The sequence below is a fragment of the Nicotiana sylvestris genome, chromosome 12 (assembly GCF_000393655.2).
Source record: "Nicotiana sylvestris chromosome 12, ASM39365v2, whole genome shotgun sequence".
NCBI lineage: Eukaryota > Viridiplantae > Streptophyta > Magnoliopsida > Solanales > Solanaceae > Nicotiana > Nicotiana sylvestris.
Window position 1 is genome coordinate 133,769,624 of NC_091068.1, and position 12,605 is coordinate 133,782,228.

General features: G+C 34.6%; 1 pseudogene; it reads right to left on the reverse strand.

The window, feature by feature from the left end:
* Positions 1 to 1,705: 1,705 nt before the first annotated feature.
* Positions 1,706 to 5,110, reverse strand: LOC104215848 (uncharacterized; annotated as a pseudogene).
* Positions 5,111 to 12,605: the final 7,495 nt, after the last annotated feature.

The window sequence follows — 12,605 nt, forward strand, 5'->3', positions numbered from 1 at the left end:
GACAAACGCTTGCATCATATTTCTTCTTAGGCTGAAGAGACATGTAGGACCAAAGTCATCAGAATCATCTTCATTGTTGTCTGAATGAATAGGACTTTTGTCTACATCAACGCCATCAGGAGGAACCTGAATAACAGCAAACTCTCTTGCATTTGGTTGAATGTTGCCATATTTCATCTGAAAATATAAATACATTCAATATAAAATGACACTTGCTGTATGATTACCAATGTAATATGTTTTATATATATGGGAAATTTTCTATATACATATATTCAGTTGTATTGTATACAAAATTAATAACATTGAATTAAATATGTAGCTGTAAATTGTATTATGTATTCTACTGTATTCCAATTAATTTGAAAAATAATGACATTGATGTATGATGTATGCAACTATATTTAATTTTTAATTTTAACAATGTATTATGTATTCTACTGTATTTGAGCTAATTATGAAAACAAGGGCATTGACGTATGATGTATTGAATTGTATTTCATTTTTAATTTCAATACAGTTTTTACTAACAAAAGTATATGTTGACTAAAATATCAGTCAATTAAATAATAGTAAATTACCATGTTTCCCTAGTCGTTGAACATGTCATTCATCAAGTAAGCATAAGTTGGCTGGTTGACGGTGGATTTACAATTGAGTATTCTGGAAATCCGGTTCGGAGTGTAATTTTGGGGTCAACCTTTGAACATCACTCGTAAAACCATACTTGCATAGCGAGAGGCATCCCAGCTATCTTGTAGTACTTCTTCTGAGAATCTATCTTCTTGCTAATAAATCTAATAAGGGCCTGGAATGCATCCTTATCCCATGGATAATCAGAATATCTCCCGCTCTCGACCAAGTCAAAATGTAGTCTTGGGATGGTTATGCAGTTCTTCTCGGTGGATAATATGAAAGTATGTATGAAATACAGCACAACTATTTTAATGGCATCCCCATCGTTTTCATAACCCCAATTCTTGTCATAAAAGCATTTAAACAAATCCTTTTTCTTGACATTCTTTGCACCGCCAAAGTGTGTATCCACAATCCTGTTAGGCATCTTTGTGTTAAACTGAACATCTTCAGCGTCACCAACATAACTGAGACGAGTAACTATTGCAAACTCCCTGATTGAAAAGCATAATATTGTACCATTCACATATATTGAAAATCACTACAAAAAAAACAACGTTTAGCGACGGCCATATTTCGTCGCTAAATCAATATTTTCCGTCGCTACAGTTGTTTAGCGACGGATTCAAGTTTGTCCCTAAAATGCTCTTAGCTAAGCTCATAGTGACGAAAAAAACCAAACCGTCGCAGAATTGGTGACGGATTAGCGACGGAATATATCTGTAGCAAAGTTTTGCGAGGGAAATAAGCGTCGCTGTATTGCTTGTTTATGTCACAATTTTGACGCCTTTCGTCGCTGCAATACATAACAAAATTCTTCGTTTGTTCCTATAGCAATGAAATCGTCTGTCGCTAGACGTGTTATAGCTAATTCTCCCGGCATTTTGCAACAAAAATCTTTCGTAGCCAATTCGTCGCAAGATTTAATTTTACGCGATAATTGTAGCTACGAAAAGCATCCGTCGCTAATTTATTTTTAATATATTGTTGTTTTAAAAAATTCTTTTTATTTATTATTTTAAATGTAATTTGTTCAAGCATATTATATAAAAGCTATTAATTAAATACATTTAATAAAAAGTCATTGATATTAATATAAATTAACAATATATTTAACAAGGTCCAAAATATATAGCATAATGCATATAATCGTATCATTAAGTACAAAAATTCATAAGGACCAACAATAAAGTCCAAATAAAGTAGGCTAACTATGTGAGGCTAGAGAGTTACGGTCATCATCAGAACCCAATGGATGAACCTCATCAATGTTAGCAGCAGTAGAGGATGTAGGAACTGTAGGTGCCACATTAGTATTTGGCTGATGCGAGGGTAAGGAAACTAATTCGCGTACCCGCTCAATGATTACAGGAACTATATGATCTGTTAGTGCAGGAATCAATCGCATCACTAACTCATCCAGATTCCCCATCGGTGTTGATTGAGCATTTGTAGGTGTTGCTGACGATGTAGCATCAGATCCAAAAGAGCCATGAAGATCTGGCCCGTAGTAGCATTTTGTTTGAGATCCAAGACCATATACTCTTCTTTTCTTTTCTCCTCCCGCGGCTTGATAAAATGCTTTACACTGATTAATATCAGATTGAGTTTGTGTTTGTTGTTGTAATATCTCCTGATATTTTTCCTATAGAAAAGTAAATAATTAGTGAAATAAAAAACTAAATAATATTGAGCATTCAATTTACCAAATGAAAAAATATATATGAAAGTAAAGTCAATAAAATTATTTAAAAAGTTATCTTACATGTACGATTCGAGATTTCTCAGCAACAAAAGATGTTCCATCATTACCATGTGTATGGACGTGCAAATTCAACTCACTTGGTGTTGGATCTCGACCATTTTTAACAGCCTATATAAAAGTTATTCAATTAAGCAGCTTCTCAATAATTGTGCCAGAATTTTCACTCTGGTGCATTCTCTCTAAGTAAGAGATGTATCACAAGACCATGTATCACAAGACCTATGTCAGGTTGTGCTATTACAAAATACTATTGCTCAATACAGCAGCATGAATAAATTCAATGCACCTACTTTTATGAAAGATCAACAGTGATGTTATACTTCAACCACGTCTCATTTCATAAGAAACCTCAATCCCGAGCAGCCAACTTACTTGTATCCAACAAAAACAAATAAAGAGATAGAAATGTGCAATGACATGGAGAATATTAGAATAATAAACATTAGAGAAAGAATCTTCACACAAAGTTTACAGATAAAACCAAAATATCTTCTCTTTTTAGTTCAATCCTTCATTGCAAAATTGAGGACACTTATATAAACTAACAGAGGTAAGTGCATTTTTATGCCTCATATACATAGTATAAGATTGGAATTTAAAGGCATAAAAGTACACAAAGAAAACTAATTTATGAGACAAATAAACAGTCCCAGGCTAAACAACTGAAATGGCTAAGATTTAAGACCACAAAAAGATTGTCTTTTTATTTTTCTTTTAGAAGAAAATTTGCAACAGAACCCATGAAAACTACACTATACTGGAGCTTAATGTTTATTATACATGTAAAGTTTTTTCTTTTTTTGCTTTTGACCAACACACCATTAAGGAACTGTATGGAAACAAAACACATAAACAGAATCTCAAGAACCCCATTTTGACAAGGAGATCTCTCACACACACGCTCTCAAATACACACACACACATATAGAGAGAGAGAGAGAGTCGAATGACTTACAAGAAGGGAAGAGACCAACATAACTCCATTGAGAAAAAACAACTTATTTTTATCAGAAGCAAAGGCAGACAAGAATTCCAAGAAGGTGAAAGAATAAAACAAGAAAGAACGGGACATGTTTTTACTGATCCTAGAGAGATCAAATATGTAACTGCATAATAACATATCAAGAAAACAAGAAGTATAATAAAGGATGATACTCTTAAATCTGACAAGTGAAGGAATGGGAAGTATGTTTACCAATTAATGAACAAGCCGAGATAAAAAATTACTAAAAGATCATTAGACTCCATACTTAAAAAAAACTCATGTGACTGACTGCAAAAAGCACAAGTCCTATCCACTTACAAGTCTCTTGCGATGCTCCCCAACATTGATAGAGCCACCTGTGTGAGTCCCAGTGGCAACTCCGCTCCCAGCACAATTTTTTTGAATTTATTTCTGACTTTTCAACACACTTAGGATCTTTCCAAAGTCTCAACCAACTTTCCCACACATTATTTGGAATAGTGCCCAGTTGCACTCCATTTGATTTTAGTTTGCTAACAAAATCACTGTATCTTTTTGCTGCCCTACGCTCCCATTGGATCCGCACCGCACTATCAATTGAAGAATCCCAGTAGAATACCTTCTGAAATAATTTTATAAAGTAATAACATTAATAAGTTACATATAAAAGTTAATATACTTTCTAAATCCAATTGTGATGGATTATACCTTGAATTCTCCAAAATAAAAGTTTTTTATCTCATTTGAGACGCTTTTCTAGTTGACTCCATTAGGATCAAGTTCATGCTTGAAAGACTTAGTTATACACTCGGAGCATTCAAATGAAGGCTCTAACCTGAACAAATTAGAAGACATTATTTAAAAGCATACCATATATCAATAAAAATATACCAAAAGTAATAGTACAAGAATGGACTAACCCTGCAGGAGAAATAGTAAGAAGCGTCTGCGGCCCGCGGGTACTGCTACACTCAATTTCGCCTATTATGTTTCTTTGAGAAGATGTACCCTCGCCTATTGTGTTGCTCTGATTAGGGGTATTTGGAGATGGTTCCAAATTAATAGCTGGGGTACTACCATGGCCTGATGTTTGAATAGGTTGCGTACTACTAGGACCTAATGTTTGAACTTGATTGATGTGATCTGGTCCACCTGAGGAACTCGTACCACCTTATTGAGGAATGATTGTGGGAATGGGAATAGTAGGCATATTTTCACGAGTAGCAAAATTACCCCTAACTGAAGATTTACCTACATGGCCTGTGCTACCTCGACCTCTACCTTGAGGCATATCTAAAAAATAAATAAATTTGCCTACAGAACCAAATCTTTCATTAACAGATTAACAAACAAGAGAGCTTTGAGTTATCTTCATACCACATGGGACACAAAGAACATACCTTAAGTTCCTCTTGACCTTCCTTGTGCTTTATTTTATCATCCAACACTTTCCTCTACAAAAGAAAACATCTTTTTGATAAGTCACAAGAAAACCATGAAGAGTATTTCTTCGCTGAATGACCAAAGGGCTGAAAACCATCAGTACATAATCCTAACCTCACATTTCTTGGTTCAGCAGCAAAAAAGGGATGAGTTTTATTGAAGTGCTTCCAAGCCTCAGAGTCTGATGGATGACGCATGATGCCCTCCTCTTGTATGTGCTCATGATGCCATCTCATACCAGCGGTTGTAGCATGAGATGCATATAATCTCCGCAATCTAGGAATCAAAGGAAAATAATACATTTTTTTGTAAGGGATTAATTTCCTCTTACGAGAACCGACACGACGTTTGTACCTCTGGTGGCCACAAAACTTGCAAGATGTGAGGTCCTCATCTTCACCCCAATACAACATACATCCAGAATTACAACAATCAATCTTTTCAACTGGCAAACCCAAGCTACGCACTAGCTTCTTGGTCTCATATTAGTTATCAAGCATTGTGTTATCTTCTGGTAAAGCCTCTTTCAACAATTGCATCATTTGATTATAACCTCTTTGTGATAAAGTATTCTCCATTTTAATATTTAGCATCCTGGAAACTACTGCGAGTTGAGAGAGGGAAGAACCAGGGTATAATTTTGCGTCTGCGGCCTGTAGCAAATCATAAAACCTTTGGCACTCAAGATTTGGATCCTCCTCCACTGAAGGATTAGGCTCCTTCTCCGTTGAAGGATTAGGCTCCGCCTCCATTGAAGGTTCATAAGAATGAGATGACTCAGGTTCAGTATTATTATAAGACTGCCCATTCAAACCATGGTCAAAATTGGGTCCAGCTGCATCCAAGACCATTTGTCGATATGGATTCACATATCCCGATTCAAGTTGAGCGCCACCATGCAAATCACCACTAGAAGACATCTCACCGGTCATATTTTTTTCTCCTTGATACTTCCAAAGAAAATAGTTCTCAACAAATCCATACTGATAAAGGTGCAATTTAACAGTTTCAATATCCATGTATTTAATGTTGTGACATTTTTTACAAGGACATCTAACATTGTCACCACTCATGCGATTGCGTTGAGAACAAGCAAACTGGAGAAACGTGTTCACACCAGTTATGAAACTTGAATTAATACCCCCTCGGCCATCCAACCTTTTATACATCCAATCACGCTCTAGATTATCCATGTTCCTATTTAATATTAAGATAAACAAGACCTTAGAGTTCTTTATTTAATAAGACATCAGAATGCTTTCTAAAATAAATAACAAGTTGACATCAAAATAAGCTGAGAATTACTAACACTCCAATCTTGGAATGAAAACAAATCTTGGAATGCTCAGTTCCTTTCTTTGTCCAAAATAAGAAACTTAAAGACAAATGAAATGCTATATATTGAGGAACATAATCTGTATGAAAGGAAAATAATGAACAGAAAGGAAAATAATTTTTTCCTGATAATAAACCAGTAAAATTAGAATGAGAATAAAAGAAGATAGGAGTAGTAAGAGAAACAATTTCTTAGCGCCGCCAGTGTAATCATTCAGAAGATAATAAAGTTAAAAGTAGTATCTGTCGCACTTTGGTCCTGTAGTTTTAGCAATAAGTACTGTTGGGTTAATTGAATTTTGAAGCATATGGTGAATATTTGAATGGAGAATTGAAGAGAAATCATCTAAGTTTTTGTATTACTATTATTTGTAATCTGGAAGCAGACTCTTACTATTGTCTAATAAACTAGCTAAAAGAATGTTGGTCATGCTTTATCATTTTACTATCAGTATTCTTCTTCATTTAGTTAGAATTATTTCTTTCAAATTCACATAAACATAATCTTCTTAGTTCATTTGTCTAAAAAAAAATAAAATATTTACTTGTGGGGTTTAAATAATGGCCATTGATATGTTAATCTGAACCATTTTGGTATCCCTCTTTTACCTTCCATTTCTGAAATACTACAACAAACAAAAGGAAACAGAGTATAGAACTGAGTTCAATGGTGTTTATGTGCTAGTTATGATGATCTTTTTCCTTTTACTTTTGTGGTAATTGGAATATTAATGATTGTTACACTTATAAAAAAGGAGTTTATATGTGGTAACTAGTTTCGTTGAATGATTAAACAGTGATATTGTGGATCCAAAACGGAGCAACACCAAGTTTTGAAAATCCAATAGCACACTATCCAAAAGAACATAGCTAGTACCCGATACCCACCAACACCAAAACTACGGTAGCAATAACAAATTATATTGAATGAAAGCAAGAATAGAGAAAAAATCACCAAAACTGAACAAAATAAAGCGCACACCACAGATAACTTGGAACAAAAATTGAGAAATTTAAAAAACAAAACCCTCAATTACAGATGCATGGGATGCGCAACATTTACCAACCAAGTACGAAGAAGTCATTTAAGCAAATACTTAGATAATGATAACCATGGGCAGCCCCAAAAAAATACCACCGAGATCCATAAAAACCAACTTTGAAGGAGAAGGTAAAGTACATATATTTTTGATTAAAGGATAAATAAAAAGGTGCAACGAAATTGGTATCAAAGTGACGAGTAACTCACATCACTTAGAGCAGGTTGGGGGACTTGCTTTGATGATTTAAAAGAATCTAGCATTGGCCTTACAACTGCAGGAAGGAAAAGCCCTGAAAGTTGACAATACAAGAAATGTAAGACCAGCTAATTGACAGACAAAGTCAAAGCAAAATTCAAGCAGCGAAGACAAGGAAAGGTGCAATTCAAAGACAATATCAAACTTGCACTTCAAAGTATCTAATTAGTTTACCCATTCATCATCCCTATTGACCAAATTGATGAATATGTCAACAGGAATCAACCCATCACTAAGAATGTTAGATTCCAGTGCAACAAGGCCATATGTATTGGGATGATGTAAACTAAGATATTACGAAAAGAGATCCTAAGTGGTAAATTTTTCAATTGCAGATTAATTTTATGCATAACAAGTTAATGAATTTAAAGGCCAATTTGCTGAAACCCTAAACTTATATGGGAGAGGAATCTAAACAAGCCCAAGATTCAGATAAAAAAAATAAAAAATTGAGTGATACGGCGTGAGTAATATTCAGAACTCTACAAAGCTCCCATGTAAGGCTTGACCTAATAGCCTGTGCCACACAAGAAAATAATACACTAAGCACTACTGACACCAACAAGATCGAGGCTCCGAAATTGAAGAATTTCAGAGTTCCGCAATAAAAATCTTGCAATTTCAAAAGTTTTCTTCTATTTTTCAGACATTAACCCTAGATTCACGCCCAATTTTTTGTATTTGAAGTAACAAAACTCACATTATTGAAGAATATTGAGAGTGGGAGTTTGTCTGATAGAGAGGAAAGAAAGTGGGCGTGTTGCCCTAATTGTATTGAGTGTGGGAGTCTGATAGAGAGGAGTGGGCGTGTTTTCCTAATTTCATTTTTAGGACAAATATTTAGCAACGGAATTGGCGACGAATCGAATTTCTGTCGCTTATAATAGCTAATGAAATTTTATTTTAATGGAACTAGATTTTTAGCAACGGAAATAGCGACGAACCTAATTTCTGTTGCTAATAATATCTAATATTTTAAGGAAACTAGCGACGGAATATTTCGTCGCAATCAACTGTGGAATGTCTTGATAAGTAAAATCACTGCAGCAACGGATTTTTTGACGTTACATCCGTCGCTAGGTTTTAGTAATTTTTGTCGCCTCACTTTCATCGCTAATTTTGTAGGTAAAATAAATGCGCTAATATTTAGCGCCAATTTTAGCGACGAATTTAAGTTTTTGTCGCTATTCCGTCGCTATATTTTATACGGATTCTTTTTTTAGCTTATTTGGTGACAAAGTACAAAATGCGTCGCTAATCCATCGTTATTTAGCTACGGAATATCGCTTGTCGCTAAATTCCGTCGCTAAACGCTGTTTTTTTTTTGTAGTGAAAGAATTATCATGACTTTCTTTCAGTTGCAGAACCATGAAGCACCTGAACAATTGATGTTGAACCTCATAGTGCTTCATATTGAGGAAACTTCCAAAACAAGTAGTACCAAATATTTTGTACTGCTTTGGAGTAAACTTTTCTTTGAGGTCGGGGACTATATCTTTGTTAGTGTAGGAACTGATATGCGGTGATAAAATAGGTGGGTGTTTAACAAAGAGTTTTATTTCATGCATATAACAAAAATTAAAAAGTTAAATTAAAGAAGAGAAAATATAAATGAATACAGTTATTTGGAATACATAACTCATTCATGATTTACAAACATAATGTATTGATAATTACAACAAAAAATGAGAGTTGTGACAATGACGGTTGTTCTAAATATAGCTAAATACAATTGGCTTGAGAATACAGATGAAAACACGTAGTTGGAATACATAACCAAAAACTAGAATAACTGGTGTATTTAAAAAAGTTGTTGAATGAACTAAAATACATCTAAATACATCTAAATACAATAGTTAAAAGTCACTGTAATAAGTACAAATCAGTGTAGGCACTATTGAATAGATATAAATACATCAACATACAAGAAGAAAAAACCATTGTAGAAGGTAATAATCAATGAATGCGGACTCAAATACATAAAAATACATCTATAATTACCTTTTCGTTAGGTGTTTTCGAGCTAGTTTCTGTATCGACCTCTTTTCCCTTACCCCTTGAAGTATCATCCATAAGTTTTCTTCTCTTTTCCACATCAGGATGTGTTAATATTTCTCAATTGGGCTTATTTCGATGTGTTATTGCGTATTTTTGTTCTCCTTTCTGCAACAGTTATTGCTGTTGAACCTGCAAATACATGTTCCGCGTGAATGATTTGCAAATCGAAAGATGGCCCATTGAAATTGAGTATTTTGGTGGGTATACTCGGGTAACCCTCTTCTGAGTTGTTGAATCAGCTATCATAGAGGAAATTTCAAGTTTTCTGGTGAAAGCATAACAATGGTGATTATTTATAAAAAATAGTAAAGAGAAACAGAAGAAGCACAGTACCAGCGAAAATCTAACAACTTTAACACTTACCACAACTTTTTGGAGCAAAAAATATTGAAAATTGAGAGAGACAATGTAGATGATAAAAGGAGACTCGTGGCTCCTAGAATGGGGAAGAGAATGGCGATGTGAGAGAGATATAGTGGAGAGAGAAGTTTGATACTATACGGTGATTTTGTGAGAGAAAAGAAAAAGGAGAGAGAAAAATACTACCCAGCATATTTAATGGCTTAACGGTAGGAAGTGACCATAAATACATATTTTGCTATAAAAATTAAAAGGTAGCTATAGAAAATAATTTTTTAAAAGGGTATTTATTTATAATAAATAGGGTGTAAAGCTTTGCTATAGGAGGTAAAATTTTCTTAAGAATATCTTCGGGCTGATTGAGCCCAATAACTGGTATCAGAGCTCAGATTCAACAGGACGAGTATGACGAGGCTGAGTGATTGTGCGGGGCTCGGTTTGCTTACCATTACGAGCTTGGCGACGCGCGTACCAGAAGAAGCTAGTTGGGGGCTTTGTTTGCCATAATATTCTAACAATGTGGGTGGCACACAGTGAATCTCGAAAACTGACCTATGGATCGTGATAATAGGCCACGAGGAACATAGGGGGAGATTGTTAGGTGTGCGAACAAATTTTTATATTGGTAGCTGAAAAGATTGAGAGGATACATATAAGGTATAGGTATCTAAATAATGGTGTGAGACCTTTTGGGAAAAACTGAACGCATGCATTTGACCTAAAGTAGACAATATCACACCACATTAAGCGTATTTGCTGGTTGAACCCAATAGGCTTGTCATGGGTAGTCCTCCACAGCACTACATTTCTGTTCGTAGCCTTTACATACTAACTTGACAGTTAATATCTTTTGATATAGTATCTCTTTTTGTCTGATTTTCCGTCGCCAAAATTTGCGTTGTTATGAGATCATATGATGTTTTTTCATTGTTGAAGTAAGAAAAATTATATGTACATAAAAGGTGCAAACCGGTAACTTTAATCTTTAACCGGTGAGGAACTAGCTGAAGTTTAACTCATGAATTTGTAATGAAAAAGATTGGAGAGTATGATGGCAATAAGCCCTTTAATTAGGACGATTACAGAAGTAGAAGTTACTCTTCATGAGTGTGATGGCCATAATTGCCAATCATGCATGTAGTTTGTCAGAGAAGTTCTTGCTTTGCTTTTAAATTACTACTCCACTCACATTATAAAGCTCTACTTAACTATACTTTTCATAAGGCAAGTATTTCTTAGTAAGTTCCCACATCAATATATAGTCTTCCACAAAAAGATAAAAGAAATCAAGAAACAAAGTTATCATGTCCTCGACCAATTACTCATTAAGCTCAAGCTACTGGATTTCATATGTAAAGAGACAATTCCCAGGATTGCCTGATTCTGAAACTAAATGGTGCTTCTGCTTTCTTGTTTCTCTGATTTTCTTGCTTGCATCAATGTCTGAATTCTGTTCTTTGTACCCTTTTACTGAGAAGAAAGAAGAGAGATCAGGCCTTAAAGTCTTATTACAAGAGGCTGGATTTCATGGACTTACAATGTTTACGACTTACTTGGTCATCGTCTTCATTATTACCACAGATTTCAGGTTTTTCCTGGTCGCTGTTTCAGGTCACGCAACAGGAAGATTTGTGTGTAAGGTATACCAATATCATAATGATCAAGCAATGAGCATTGAACCACCATCCGATTTAGTAATCAAAGTGTGATTGGTACATTGGTGAAGTTCAGCTCTACACTTAGTTGTATACTCTTACTATTTATATACTTTATTATTGGATATATACAATTTATATACTTTATTTGTTTTTTAACTTTACCACGTGTCACGACCCGAAGTTTTCACCCTCGGAACCATAACGGCGTCTAACATTTCACTTGCTATGCAAGCCAACGTTAGATATAGTTATTAGCCATTTTTAACAATTCAATTTAAATGAAAACCAATAAAACTGAATAAATCGAAATAGAGTGTTTAAACTAAAATAATGGCACTATCCAGATACAATCCCAGAACTGATGTCACAAGTACACGAGCGACTAGAGTACTACAATTAATAGTTTGAATGAAAATAATTGTCTGAAATGAAATAAACAGCTAAAGTAATGTAGAAGGGGACTTAAGGGCTGCGAATGCCGTGCAACTGTACTTCAAGTCTCCGTCAAGCACCAGATCCAAGCAATCTTCTGACTGCCGCTAGGATCGGCTCCAAATCTGCACAAGAAGTACAGAGTGTAGTATGAATACAACTGACTTCATGTACTCTGTAAGCACCTAGCCTAACCTCGACGAGGTAGTGACGAGGCTAAAGGGGTCGCTTACAACAACCTATAATAATAATAATAATAATAATAATAATAATAATAATAATAATAATAATAATTGAAATCTACCAAAAAATTATTAAAATCTATAAACAAACAAATAATTGAAAAATAAATTTTAAAAAAATAGATCCCAAATTGTATGGCTAGACAAGAGCTAAATAAGACAGTTTTCCGAGTTAACGTCAAACAGATATCATTGGGGAAAGGAAGAGTCAAAGATGAGCATCTCCAATTCCAAAATGAGTCTTTGGTTATATCCACTTCCAGACGCGCAACATTCTACGAAGCATTTCACATTTCTCCAAAAGTGACCCATGCTTTGTGCTTAACATACTTTTCCTCAGGTATTATTTAATCTATATTTATACTATATTAAAAGCACGAAGGCTCTAAGTGAAATGTCGTTCGTCTTTTTACC